General features: G+C 47.3%; 1 long non-coding RNA gene across 1 annotated transcript in view; it reads left to right on the top strand.

Moving 5' to 3' along the window:
• The window catches only part of LOC144762578 (uncharacterized), a 138,462-nt gene that overhangs the window by 58,164 nt on the left and 66,625 nt on the right, over positions 1-13,673 (top strand). The window contains exon 2 of the long non-coding RNA XR_013596111.1: positions 11,869-11,924. This is a non-coding gene — a long non-coding RNA (uncharacterized LOC144762578). The remainder of the gene's footprint in view (positions 1-11,868; positions 11,925-13,673) is intronic.

The raw sequence follows: 13,673 nt of genomic DNA on the forward strand, positions 1-13,673 counted from the left end.
CCAGATAAACAATCAACCGAATTCCCCTTGACCTCAACCAAGCCGCAATTGGCCTCATCACCTTGGTGAAACACCAAGGAGCTGACGTCAATCCGAAAGGGAGACTTTTGAATCTCCAGCGCCTTCCCAACCACCTGAACTGTAGGTAATCTCTCTGGTCTTGACACATCGGGATCGTTAAATATGCATCCTTTAAGTCTAGCCTCGTTAACCAATCCCCTTTCCTCAACAAATCTCTTAACATATGTATCCCTTCCATCTTGAAATGGTTGTAAACAACCCAATCGTTCAACTCCTTCAAGTTGATTACCGGTCTCATCTTCTTGTCTTTCTTTTCCACAAGAAACAAATTGCTTATGAAGCAACCATGCACTTCCTCTCCAACTCCAACACTTCCTTTGTCACTAACTTTTCCATCTCTCCTGAAAACCTTAACACCTTTGGAACCTGTATCCAACCACAGTTTCCAAAACCCACGGATCTTGAGTTATCTCTTGCCATCTGTTATTGTTGGACTCAATCGCACATCTGTACTAACTTTTGCAACAGGATTTTGAGCTTTAAAAGTTGTTTTTAAGAATTAGTGATTACTTCTTTTTGATTTTTTTTATCTCCTGGTACATTAAATTCTAGGGGACAATCAGCAATTCTGCCTGGTGTGAGGCAGAGTTAAAGCTGCATGCTTTTCTCATGCCAGGCTCTTGAAGCCCTGCATGAAGACAGCATGGTACCCACCTTATATGGCCACTTTCACATCCCAAAAGGCTAACAGATGTGTTGGAAGGACCCTGACTTGATGTCAGGAAAAGCTGAAGCTAGAGGCGCAGGTGCAAATTCAGGAGTTATGTAACAGCCCCTCCTGGGCCTAGATGTCTGATTTAATTTTGACAGTTTAGCATCGGTGACCACCATATGGGAGGCTAGGGTCTGGAACCGGTCAACACAAACCTCTAGTCTTTCTCAGTGAAAGAAAATAACTCTACCCTGTAGTTTCCTACAAAGTGGTGTCAAAATTACCACAAACCTTGCAGTGAATAATTGTGTTTTATTGGTCTTAACCTACGGGGTTATGCTTGGATTTTCTTGACCTTGATATGCAGTTTCCTTAGCTGGATTTAATTTTGACTGTTTAGCATCGGTGACCACCAGGTGGGAGGCTAGGGTCTGAAAGAAGTCAGCTCTAAACCTCCAATCTTTCTCACTGAAGTGAAAGAACTCAACATTTGTTGTTGCTTGCAAAGTGATGTATAAAATACCCCAAACCTTGGAGTGAATAATTGTCTTTTATTGCTCTCAACCTACAGGCAGGGCCGGACTGGCCGTTGCGGGCACCGGGCAATCCCGCGGTGGGCCGCAAGGGTGGGGGCCGTTTTTGGGGCGCTGGGGGCCGTATTTGTTACAGGGCCGTTTTTGCAGCAAAGCTGCAAAATCGGCCCTGTGACTAAATCGGCCGAAAACCGGCCCTGGCAAAGAGCTCGGTCGCACCCCAACCCCCCTGGGGGGCTGGCCGAGCACTTTGCCAGGGCTGGTGTTGGTTCCCAGTCCGGCCCTGCCTTCAGGGTCACGCTTGGATTTTTTTGACCTTGATATGCTGTTTCATTACCTGGATTTATAATCAATCAATCAATCAGGATTTTGTAAAGCACGGGTACTCACCTATGAGGGTCTCAAGGCGCTGAACTGATAGTTAATAAGCATGAACCTCTGCCAGCTAGCAGCCTGTGCCCAGTTTGGCTAGGTGTTAAATAGCTTCCATGAGCAAACAGTAGTCTGACCTGAATGGCAGAGATGATTCCTCTGAACTCCACAGAATATCTGTGTCGAATCCTGTTAGACGGGTTTGATGAGCCACTTGTACCACCTGGGGCATTCTTGAAATGAGAGAATAGGATGCCAAGTCAATTCTTGTGGATCCCCTGTCTGGTTGCAGAAGCACCCTGCTTTTGTCGTTCTAAACTTCTGTCTCTTGGTTTTATGTGGGTACAGTGCCTGATTTAAGCTGAATTTTTGTGTTTGATGTGGGAAGACACTAGAATTATCATAGAATGCTCCCCGCACACACTCCCAGCTCAGTGCCCAATTTGAGTGTTATCAAAGACTTTTACCATCTTGGTTTTGCCCTGACCCACTTCATTGTTGGACTCTTTGTAGCATGGTAATCAGGAGCTACTGCAAAAGTAGATAGATCAGCACATGGGAACTTTTACCCCATTGGTTAGGAATGGGCAAGGAATTACCCAGTTCACTAGTTTATGTTAGCATAAATGTGAAATCTTTAGGCACTCATTTCAGAACCCTTTCTGGACCTGTGAAAGATCAGAAGAGGATTGGACCTGCTGTCTGTGATCTTAGAGGACCTCGGACTGACTGGATTTACTCCCTCTTGTATCAAGGACAAATACGTGAATGCCAAGTGGACTCAGTTGGCCGATCTCCTGTGTGGCCAAAGGGAGACATCGAGCTGCAAGAGCCCTTTTTTTGGAAGTACCCAGCTGACCAGAACCAACTTTATATGGCCTTGACCCTGATGTTGTCCTGTGGCTGACACCCTGTGAATCTCTAAATGACTCATGAGACATACTATGACAGAGACACTAGAATGTCTAGGCAAAAAACCAAAACATGCTTCTAGTAAGAAAGATGAATATGGAAACATTCCCTCAGAGATAGTCACTCTGTGTGAGATTTGTGTTGTTTACCTATTTTTAGAGCGGTCCTCATTCCCTGAGCAGTCGCCAGGAGAGGTGAGGAGTACTCCCACTGAAAGTTGGGTGAGTACCTTATTTTGTTAATCATAAGTCCTACATATGAATGGTTACTTGGACAATATAATAGTATGAAGATGGGGACCCCCTCTAAATTTACTTCAAGCCAGGGAAAAGAGGGGAGAATGTACACACATGAATAGAGAATTTCCGTTATGGCTTACATAATTTATACATTGTGTCTCATTTCACATCAATATCTCATGTCCTTCAAAGTATGCTAATGACACTTTTTTTAAATTTGTATTTATCAAATTTTATTTCTTTTTTTAAAAGAGTATATCAAAAAAGCTTTTTTTTCCTTTTTTAGATGCTTTTTTTGTAACCTTTCTTTTTTATAAATTCATTTGGACAATTAACACATAGTTCATCATTTACATATTTGTTTCAGGTTTTTATCCACAAAAATTAAATCACACTTATCAGTCATTCATACTAACACTTGCATACTATCCATTTATCCATTAAATATTCTTTCTGTATGTAAGGTTTTGACAAAGAAAGAAACTCTGACTGAGTAGTAACCACGGAATGTTATGTGGGGTTCCACGCTAGGTCGACGCGCGTTTCGGTGGACTTGTACCACCTTCCTCAGGACCTCAAAACCGCTATTTTTTGATTATCGTGTGGATGCAGGGTATCTGAAATTACAAACACAAATTGTTGCGCATACCCTTGATCATTCAAATAGAGAAGAACTATTTTTTTACATCATTTCATATTTCATAATGCATAGTTTAGATTAGAGTCTAAGTGCACATAAATTTCACAGAGAAATTAGGGGATCAGCAATGTTGCTTGTAACAATGTGTGGAGTCTCTACATTATTTAAAAGGAGACCCACAACAAGAGCTGATATCATTCATACTCTTTCACTCAACATAAATGTCTTAGAGAAAAGGCAGAGAGAAAAATAGACCAATAAATTCCTTTTTTTTAAAAACATTGCACCTCTTATGTCCTGTTGCCTGACTATGAGGGACATTTTGTTATATACGCTAGATATACTAATCTCATAACTTAGTCTAATACCATTCCAAATTGACACTAAAAGTAGTTCTTATGAGGAGGGCGTGGCTAGCAGCCAACGATGGCGGCCGCAGCTTAGAGAGGCTCCCGAGACGAGGAGGCTTCCCACTACACTACAATCCGTTATATTTATCCTCTCTTCATTGGTGATCTAAGGGGTGGACCGGACCCGGAGTCCTTGCGGCACCCAGCGCAGCAATTTTGGAGGCGGCGACGGCCTGAATGCACTTCGAGACGCCGAGCAGTGTCCGGGGAGGAGAGGGGCCTATCGTGTGCCTGGAGGCAGCGGAGTGGCGGGCGGACTGAGGCCGGCCGGAAGTAGCCTCTTAGCGGCGGTGAGTGGCAGGAAGTACCGGCCCCCTAGACGTGGTGCCCGAAAATCCACGGAGCGTCCTCCGGCGACCCGATAACGCGAGCGGAGCCCCGAGGCTTCCAGCGGATGCTGCCGCAACCTTGAGGTCCAGCCCAGGGGTGAGGAAAACGCCTCGGACCAAAGACGTGAAGCCGCCATTTTACGCGCTTGACGCGCGTCTCACCCCGAGTCCCAGCGGCTGCCACCCTTGCTGAGCGGAGCTTAACACAGCCTCCCGGGTGTGAGCGTGGAGGTCCGCTGTCATTGCGGACTCACTTTTGAGGTCATCAACGGGCGGTCGTGAGGCAATCGACTGCAGTGGGGGCGGTGAGTTGAACCCCCCCCCTCCTGAAAAGACATTGGAAAGAGCTGGTGGGACACTGGCAGCAAGCATACTGAGGGGGCACTAAGGATCAGTGGAACGCGGGGACAAGACCCAGTGTTGGCCACAACCCAATGCACCTCGCCAGACCTGCTAACGGCTACACTGCAGGCATATTGGCTCGGCGGGCCGCCTGCGTTACGGCATTGGTGGGAGGGGTGCCGCATTGACTTTCTCTGGAGCAGATAGCACCCTGCCCGACCTCGCGTTTCTGTTGGGGAGAAACTCAGCTGACAAAAGGCCTGCGAGGGGACGAGGCTCTCCCTCACGACGGATTTGACTGCGTTGCCGTCACACGGACGACTATAGGGGAACGAGCCCTCCTTGGCCCGAACACCGACACTCAGTGGCAGATTGCAACGCCGGTGGACACTACGCCATGTCTAACAGAGGCCCCAAGCACAGCACTACCCAGGCCAGGCTAGACAAATTCGCCTATGAGAGGCAGACTCCTCCCCAGGAACAGCGCAAGAACGCGGGGAAAACAACGGAGACCGAGGGGGCGAAAAAGGCCACACTTGAGGATGTATTGGCAGCATTGGCTCAGGTGCAAGCGACGGTGGGAGCTACAGCCACTGAGGTCACCTTGATACGGGCGGACCTCCAGAAAATGAACGAAAGGGTCAAACAGGTTGAGGTGGTCACCAAATCCTTGGTCGAAGATGTGTCCGAACTACAAACGGCGGTGGAACGACTACAAACTGATAACAAACTGCTCAGAGACAAACTGGACGATCAAGAAGGACGCTCCCGGCGTAACAACGTCCGAATTTTAGGTGTGCCAGAATCGGAAGACACGGGGGCAATGGACCTCTATGTGGAAGACATGATCAAAACCAGACTCCAGCCTAAGGGGCTCTCGAACTTCTTTTCAGTGGAAAGGGCCCACAGAGTACTGGGGGGGAAGCCTAAAACGGGGGGCCCGCCTCGGCCAATACTGGCAAGGCTGTTCAACTTCAGAGACCGCGACGCCATCCTACAAGCCGCAAGAGTGGCGCCGGCCATTCAAATCCAGAACTCGAGAATAGCCTTTTTCCCAGACTACACGGCTGAGGTGTCCAGGAGGAGGAGGACGTTTCTGGAGGTGAAAAAAACGTTGAGGGAGAAGGAACTGCCATACTCGCTGCTGTTTCCGGCCCGTCTGCGAGTGGTAGCAGACAAAAAGGTGTGGTTTTTCGACTCCCCGGACGCTGCCCGGGACTGGCTTGAGGGATGGCACACTGTTGACCGGCAGCGCAGAACCCACAGATCAAATCACGAACGCAGAGGAGATGGCAGGAATGGCTCACAAACGTCTGGTCGAGAAGACGGAGCGGAGGGCTCTCCCTCCCATGGATTTGCAGGGGCCGGTGGAGAGGAATGACCCCTACTCCGGGACTTGTATTAGTGGCAATCGCTGACCATTGACACACAGTTTCAAATGCTGCACATGGACTCTGGCATGGCTACCCCGGGACCACGCAGGGATGCCGCCTGCTCGGGGAGACGCTCTCCCCCCTACACGCAAGTACACTGGTTGTGGGATGGGTCAAGCTCTCTGCTCAGTTGGGGGGGAGGGCAGTTGAAAGTCCGTTAGGCAGGGATGCAGGGAGGGGGGGTTGGGGACGGGGTTGTTCTTTTGCAGTTAGGAATACACATGTACGGTCGAATACAAAGACTAGGCTTCCACATGAGTCAATACCGAGTGGGATGAGAGATCGAGGGTCTGCAGCCTCCATGAGGACCTTCAGCAATTTCCTACACGACTATACATCCAACACTCATGCTACACTTGCCCACCGATGTACCATGGAACCCATTGCACAGGTTTGGTCGAGGACAATTGTGATATACAAGGGCAATTTACATATGCTTGGACATTCGCGCAGTGGATCTAGCTCCTCGGTGGGGATCCCAAGCAGTTTGTCGTATGGCTGTACAGATAGCTTTGGTGCTATGTATCTGGTTGAGTGTGCTATCATTTTCATACCCATGAATGGCGGAAGACATTTCACTCACTGACCCGGGCCAGCGTGACCTATCCCTAAAAATACTGACGTGGAATGTGCGAGGGCTGGGTGACAAGGTAAAGAGGGGGCTGGTGCTTACTGAGCTGAAAAGGCTGAAACCCGCAATAGCACTACTGCAGGAAACACACTTAACAGGGGGGGCTTCCAAAGCACTGGATAGGAAAGGATATAAAATGGCAATACACTCCGAATTCACGTCAGGATCCAGGGGAACGGGTATACTACTCCACAAGTCCTCCAGGTTCATTCCCTTGCAAACTAAGACTGACGATCTGGGGTGTTTCGCAGCGTTGCAGGGACAATGGGAGGGTCGCCTCCTCAATTTGGTTTCTGTATATATCCCCCCTGCGCTCCACTCTGTACAGCTGCCAAAACTAGCAGACTTTTTACTGACCCTTCCTGAGGGGGATGTTATTCTGGGGGGAGACTTTAATGCCACCATAGACACTCAATTAGATAGGTTCCCGGCTACACCTCCAACAGGGGGGCCCTCCCGCTTCCAGCGCTTTCTGACGGCTATTGGCCTGATCGATATATGGAGACACACCCACCCTCAGACTAAACAATACACCTTTCACTCTGCAGTGCACGGTAGCATGTCCAGAATTGACTACCTCCTGGCGCTGGGAAATGGCATCCAACATGTAGATACCATAGAAATTCACCCAAGGAGCATTTCGGACCACTCCCCAATCACGCTGACAATATCCACACGAGAGAAGGCTCGTAAACGGGTCTACCCCATACACGCTTCGTACCTCAGAATTCCCCAAGTCCGCAAGGCTCTCAAACAAATGACGACACTATATTTCACTGAAAACACGGGTTCAGTGGGCTCCTCAGAAATCTTATGGGAGGCTTACAAGACAGTGTTAAGGGGCCAAGCCATGAACTCGATCACGGGCTACAAACGGATACAAACTCAAGAACTGACCACCTTGGAATTAACACTGCGGGACTTGACGACGGCACACGAATTGAACCCCACTCCGACCTCGTTACACACACTTAACCTCCAACAACAGCTCTACACGGACAATTTGTGGACCCAGGTCCAGGGACATATAACTGACACCCAGAATAGGATATACGAGGTTGGGGACAAGGCGGGCAAACTACTGGCATGGCTCGATAAGAAAGGGGGAAGCTCTAGAGGAATCCAACAAGTGAGGGATAGCCGGGGAGTGTTGCACACGAACCCGGAACACATAGTAGAGGCGCTTGCGACCCACTATAAGGGAGTCTACACCCCTGAGCACGTGATAACTCCTGAGACTGCCAGAGCAGCCTTAGAACGTATCGAGGTCCAGACTCTCTCCTCAGAGGCCGCTACAGACTTAGACGCAGACATTACTGAGGATGAGATACAACGGGCTATACATGACTTAAATCCGGGCAAAGCGCTCGGACTGATCGGCTTACCTATAGAATAGTATCAATTGGCATCGGAGAGCCTAAGTACACATCTGCTAGCAATGTTCACGGAATGTTTAGAGAAAGGGGTACTGCCACCAGATCAGAGATTGGTCACGATCGTAGCTATCCCCAAGCCGGGGAAACCGCCGGAAGAATGCTCCTCATATCGACCCATCTCACTGCTTAATGCAGAAACCAAAATCCTCGCCAAGCTTTTAGCGAACAGGATCCTGCCGCATCTGCCTGACATCATACATCCGGATCAATCCGGTTTTATGCCACGTAGAAACACAGCGCTGAATCTGCGCAGACTACATGGGGCTCTAGCCAGGGCGGACATGTTATCAACGCAAGCGGTGATCTTGAGCCTGGACGCCAAGATGGCCTTTGACCTCGTGGAGTGGAACTACTTGTTCGAAGTCCTGTCGCGTTTGGGATTCGGCCCCAAATTCATTGCTTGGATTAAGTGGCTCTATTCAGACCCGGTAGCGCAGGTGGTGGCGAATGGCCATATCTCCAGTTCCTTCCCTCTAGGGAGAGGCACTCGACAGGGTTGCCCCCTATCGCCATTACTCTTTGCGATTTCCCTGGAACCTTTGGCCACCTTAATACGGACATGCCCGCTGCTGACGGGGATATGTTGGGAGGAGGGCTGGGAAGACCGTCTCTCCCTATATGCCGATGACATGCTAGTCTACTTAACCAACCCTGAACAGGGTATACCGGCGCTCCTACAACTCTGTGACGAACACGGCGCAGTGTCTGGTTACACGTTAAATTGGAACAAGTCTGAGATGTATGTCCTGAAGGGTCCGACTCCAGCGCTATCGTTGAACTGCCCCCTAAAGGCGGCTGGATCCTCCTTTAAATACTTAGTTATACATGTTACGAGGGACCCAGCAGAATTAATGGATAAAAATTTGGGACCTCCTCTGGCGCGACTCAAACAAGATGTTCAGTTCTGGGCGGGATTGCCCCTAACGCTACTGGGAAGGGCAGCATTATACAAAATGAAGTCCCTCCCCCGATTTTTATATATACTTGAAAATACCCCTTACCCGGTGACTCCGAGACTCTTTCAAAAGATCGCAGCATTGGTTTCGACCCTGCTATGGGGGAACCTTCCGGCCCGCATTGCACAGACCAAGCTGCATAGGGGCTGGTATGATGGCGGAATTGCACTGCCTAATCTGAAGTTGTATTATTGGGCAGCGCAACTAAAACCCATCAACCATTGGCTACACACTCCACAAACTGAACCGGCGTATCGAGCAGACAGGGCGCAATTGGGTACGGTTAGTCTATTGGCTCCGTTGTAAGACAGGAATAAACTGCGCAAATTGGTGGGGCCCACTAAACTGTCAGCGACACTGTGGCATACGGCAACGGCAGCGCTCGGATGGAAGGGGAAACTGACCAAACTGACCCCACTATGGGACTCTCGAGCCCTAGGTAACATGAGAAACAGCAGGGGGTTCTCCCACTGGGATACTATAGGAATATCCACGGTGGGGGATCTCTGGGACAGGGGAGCTGTGATACCTTTTGATAGGTTGAGGGACCTATACGATATGGGAGAGAGAGAATTGTACAGGTACATACAGATACAACATGCATTACTCGCAGTCCTGCCCCCTGGCACCGAACTGCCGGAATCCTCCCCGCTCGAGGACCGCCTTCTCACAGAGTTTATGGCAGACCGCGCGACTTCCCTTATATACCGTAAACTACTTAACAACCTACCAGACCCCTTGGCCCTACTGAAAGAGAAATGGGAGGGTGACACTTGTGACATGGACGAACAGGAATGGAACGAAGCGCTGGCGTCGTCCAAGGAGGTAGGAATCTCCGCACGGCTGAGGCTAGTGCAGTTGAAAGTGTTACATAGGACATACTACACTAGGACAATGCTACACCGTATTGCTAGAGCACAACACCCTTACTGCCTGCGTGGGTGCGGGGAGGAGGGTACATTTTACCACACTATATGGGACTGCCCTCTTATCCTAGAGTTCTGGAGGCAAATAATGCGCACGATGTCACAGGCGTTGGAGATCTCATTGCTGCCCGAACCACGTAGGTGCCTACTGAACGTTTGGGAACCCACAGACTTATCCAGGCATGGTCGTCTTTGGGTCACGGTGGGCTTGATCATAGCGAAGCGAGACATAGCTCAGAAGTGGGGGGCGGCAGATGCACCTACGAAGTCACAGTGGTGCCTTAACATGGACAGAGTCATGGTGACAGAAAGAGCAGTGTACTCTGGTAGAGCGTGCCCGGGGAAGTGGAACAAAATCTGGACTAAGTGGAACGAGTATAGGGGTGAAATTTGTGATCCCCTGCCAATAGATGAACAAGACTTATCGGACGAAGAGGGGGAAGAGGAGTAGAGCACATCCTGAACACAGTGGTGGGGGGCCATGGACACTAGATACACCAAAACTCTATGAGGAGGGTCCGACGGTTGGTGGAGAGGGGACCTGGAGAACAGCGTCCGCGTAAGCCCGACTACTCACACATATAAAGTTCAAGGGGGGGCTGATGGGACCGGGGATGGAGACTCTGGGGAGGGGCTTATGTACAATTAGTGGATGCGACCTTCTGAACGAACTGCTTGACCATGATGTGATTCCTCGAATTGTTTATGTTGTTGTTGTTTTACCAATAGAAAACCAAGAACCGGTACTAACGGACGACTCATTAACGGTACTGTAACTTTTAATTGTGGCAATTGCATGGTGCTTTATGAACCGACTAGTTGATCCCAGTCTGCTTTCACTGCATTTTGCTAATAGGAATGTGATGGCGGCCGGCCCCATGGGTTGTAGGCCAACAGCTGTGTGAACTTGAAGGTGCAATAAAGGTTTTTGGAGAAAAAAAAAAAAAAAAAAAAAGTAGTTCTTACCCTCAAGCTAGCGTTGCTACAAGTTGCGGGGTCTGTCAATATCCAACGGGATATTCGTATTAGTTTTCACTCCTAAAATCAGAATACATGATATCACAAGGACATTGTTCACATGTGAGATTTGTTTGTTAATAGGAGGCTAATGAATAGATATTACCTCATATCATAACGGACTTCTTTATTAAAAGCTATTCTCAAAACGGCTTCACTTTTTCAACTTCTGTGCGACTTCAGTAGAAATTTCTAAAAACATATATCAAGGTGTGAGTCTAAACAGTTTTGTTTAAAATTGTATGTAGGTGTTTTAGGTCTCAAAATGAAACTACAACACACTGACCTTGTTTTCTGCATTTTTCAGGTATATAAGAACTTTGCCATCCTCGTAATTAGCTTTGTTTTGTTGTCCAAAGTCGGGGTAAACACTTTTTATACGAGAGGCCACATCTTATATAATTGCCTGTAGGGATTAAGATGATGTACTTAGAGGTATGACAATTAAGTTCCTATTGGCAACTATTTATCTGGTTGTTAAACTGATAAAGTCGATCTTAAATAAAGTCTCTATCATTCCCAATGACAGCACTTTACTATGGTCTTTCATCCAGGCTAAATAAGATGTTTACAAAAACGTATTTTACTGTTTGTACGATGAGACGGACTCAGTTCAAAGCGTAACTTAGTTACTCTGTTTGCATACCTCATTGCCGTTTTTCTATGTGCCCTGTATATTACCCAAATAAGATTTGCAATTTCATGTCCGATTTCAAAAGTATCCCACCAACCAATTTGGGAGACGGCAAAGTGACCTTAAAACAATCTGACAGGTTATGCTGGCTAATATACGAAAGATTAATCTTGCTTCACTTGGACAATATAGCCAATGTGGGTGTATATGCATACAAATGTATGAGAGACATGGAGGAACAGAGTTCATGGATGTTCTAGGCCGAGAAAAGATGTGTTCTAATTCAAACATTTTATAATTCAAAACATTTTATATTATTTTGTAGGAATGAATCCAAAGTTCGTGTTTGGTTCGCTCACTTGTTGGGAGCTACAGGATATGGTAGGCTGTATTGCACCAACCATTTGATTTGTCAATAGTATATTGTTTTCACATTTTTGCTGTAGCGTTATCTACATTTGGTCCTGACGAAAGCCTGTTGGCTGAAACATGTAGACCTGCCTTTATACCGCATTTGACAGTTATTTTTTCAAACTGTTAGCGCTCTGTTTTTAGAGTTGACTCAGGGATTGTGTTTATTAAAGCTGCTGGCACTACCCTAGTAGTCAATTTTAAATGTTGCTCTTCACTTTCACCCTTTTTGCACTGCAAACCTTCAGCACCACTGATCAAGACTGGCAAGTGGCTGTACCGATCACTGGGGTACCAAACAAGCTAAGTTTTGACATCATTCTCTGTTGGACACACTAATGGTGCAACCAACGATGAATCCCAGATGACCAAGTATAGCCACGCATGTGGGCTGATGGGATTCTTTTTTACTAGAAGCATGCTTTGTTTTTTGGCCTAGACATTCTAGTGTCTCTGTCATAGTATGTCTCATGGTTCTTAGACCAGTAGGTTTCTTGGTGTTTTTTCAGTGGTAGATTGGGGATTAAACACTACCTGGTCTTTAAATATTTCCCTAGGACCCTTTTGTTGAAAGTTCTGTGTATGTAAGTTAGAGCAGCTACGGCTGCGGGTCCCTGTTTTTGATAGTTATTCTTTAATTTGGAAGAATACTGTTTCGCTCACCTTGCTTTCTGTCCTTGCTCCTTGAACATGGCTGACTTTGTAGGTCTTGCTTTTGATGATGATGTATTACATTCAATATGCTTGGAGAACCCAGGTATCTTAGATGCATTGCCTGAGGTACAGACTAATATACAAGATGATTGGTTAACATTGTCCAATTTGAAAAAGACTCACTCTCGCACCACTATTCATGAAATAGTGATGGCAGAATATTTACGAGGTAAATGTGCACCTACAGGTTTGATTGTCACAAACACCCCAAGATTATTCTTGACTGATAAAGATTTCCTAAGGGATTGGTCGCTGATCGCGTGGCGATGTACACGCGATTGGCTGATCTTAATCATTAGCACGGCTAAAAGGGTAGCAGATGCGATCTTAATTGAAATACAGATCCTAGAAGGGCAAATTAAGACGACCATATCCAGCACCCTATTTAAAAAGAACATGGAGGAGACCAACAAATCCAATAAAGATTATAAGGAGAATATCCTTCTAACCAAGATTGAGAAGTTTAAAAAGGATCTGGCTCGTTTTTCGCAGACCAAAATCTATCCCTACACTAGTTATACATACACACCACCAGAATATAATAAAAGGGGCAAACGATATGGTTCAAACTACTCTACATCTGATTCTGATCAGGGCTCTAGTGATTCAGATACTTCAAACGCTGATACACCTAACTATAGGAGTAGAGGCCAACCGAATAGATTTAACCGAAAGAGAGGTATACAAGGTCAATATCAACATCAGGGACCATGGTGGCCCCCAGGCCCATGGGCCTATCCACAATTTCCTCCGTTTCCATCACATCCACAGTTTTTTTTAAATCAGCCTTTTTTAGGACAGGGCCGTGGACGCAACCGAGGCAGGAGAAGATCCCAGCCTCAAGTACACTGGGGGGCGGAACAAATATTCCCCAATACACGGAGCAGGAGGGGTCAACAGCAGACACTCGGAACAAGCACGGACAGGACGACTTAGTAGTCAATTTGAGCTCCCGTGTTCTGACAGAGGATGAATGGTTGGTACTAAATAAAGGTTTGGGCTTTG

Source organism: Lissotriton helveticus, chromosome 6 (assembly GCF_964261635.1).
Source record: "Lissotriton helveticus chromosome 6, aLisHel1.1, whole genome shotgun sequence".
In the NCBI taxonomy this organism is placed as follows: Eukaryota; Metazoa; Chordata; class Amphibia; order Caudata; family Salamandridae; genus Lissotriton; species Lissotriton helveticus.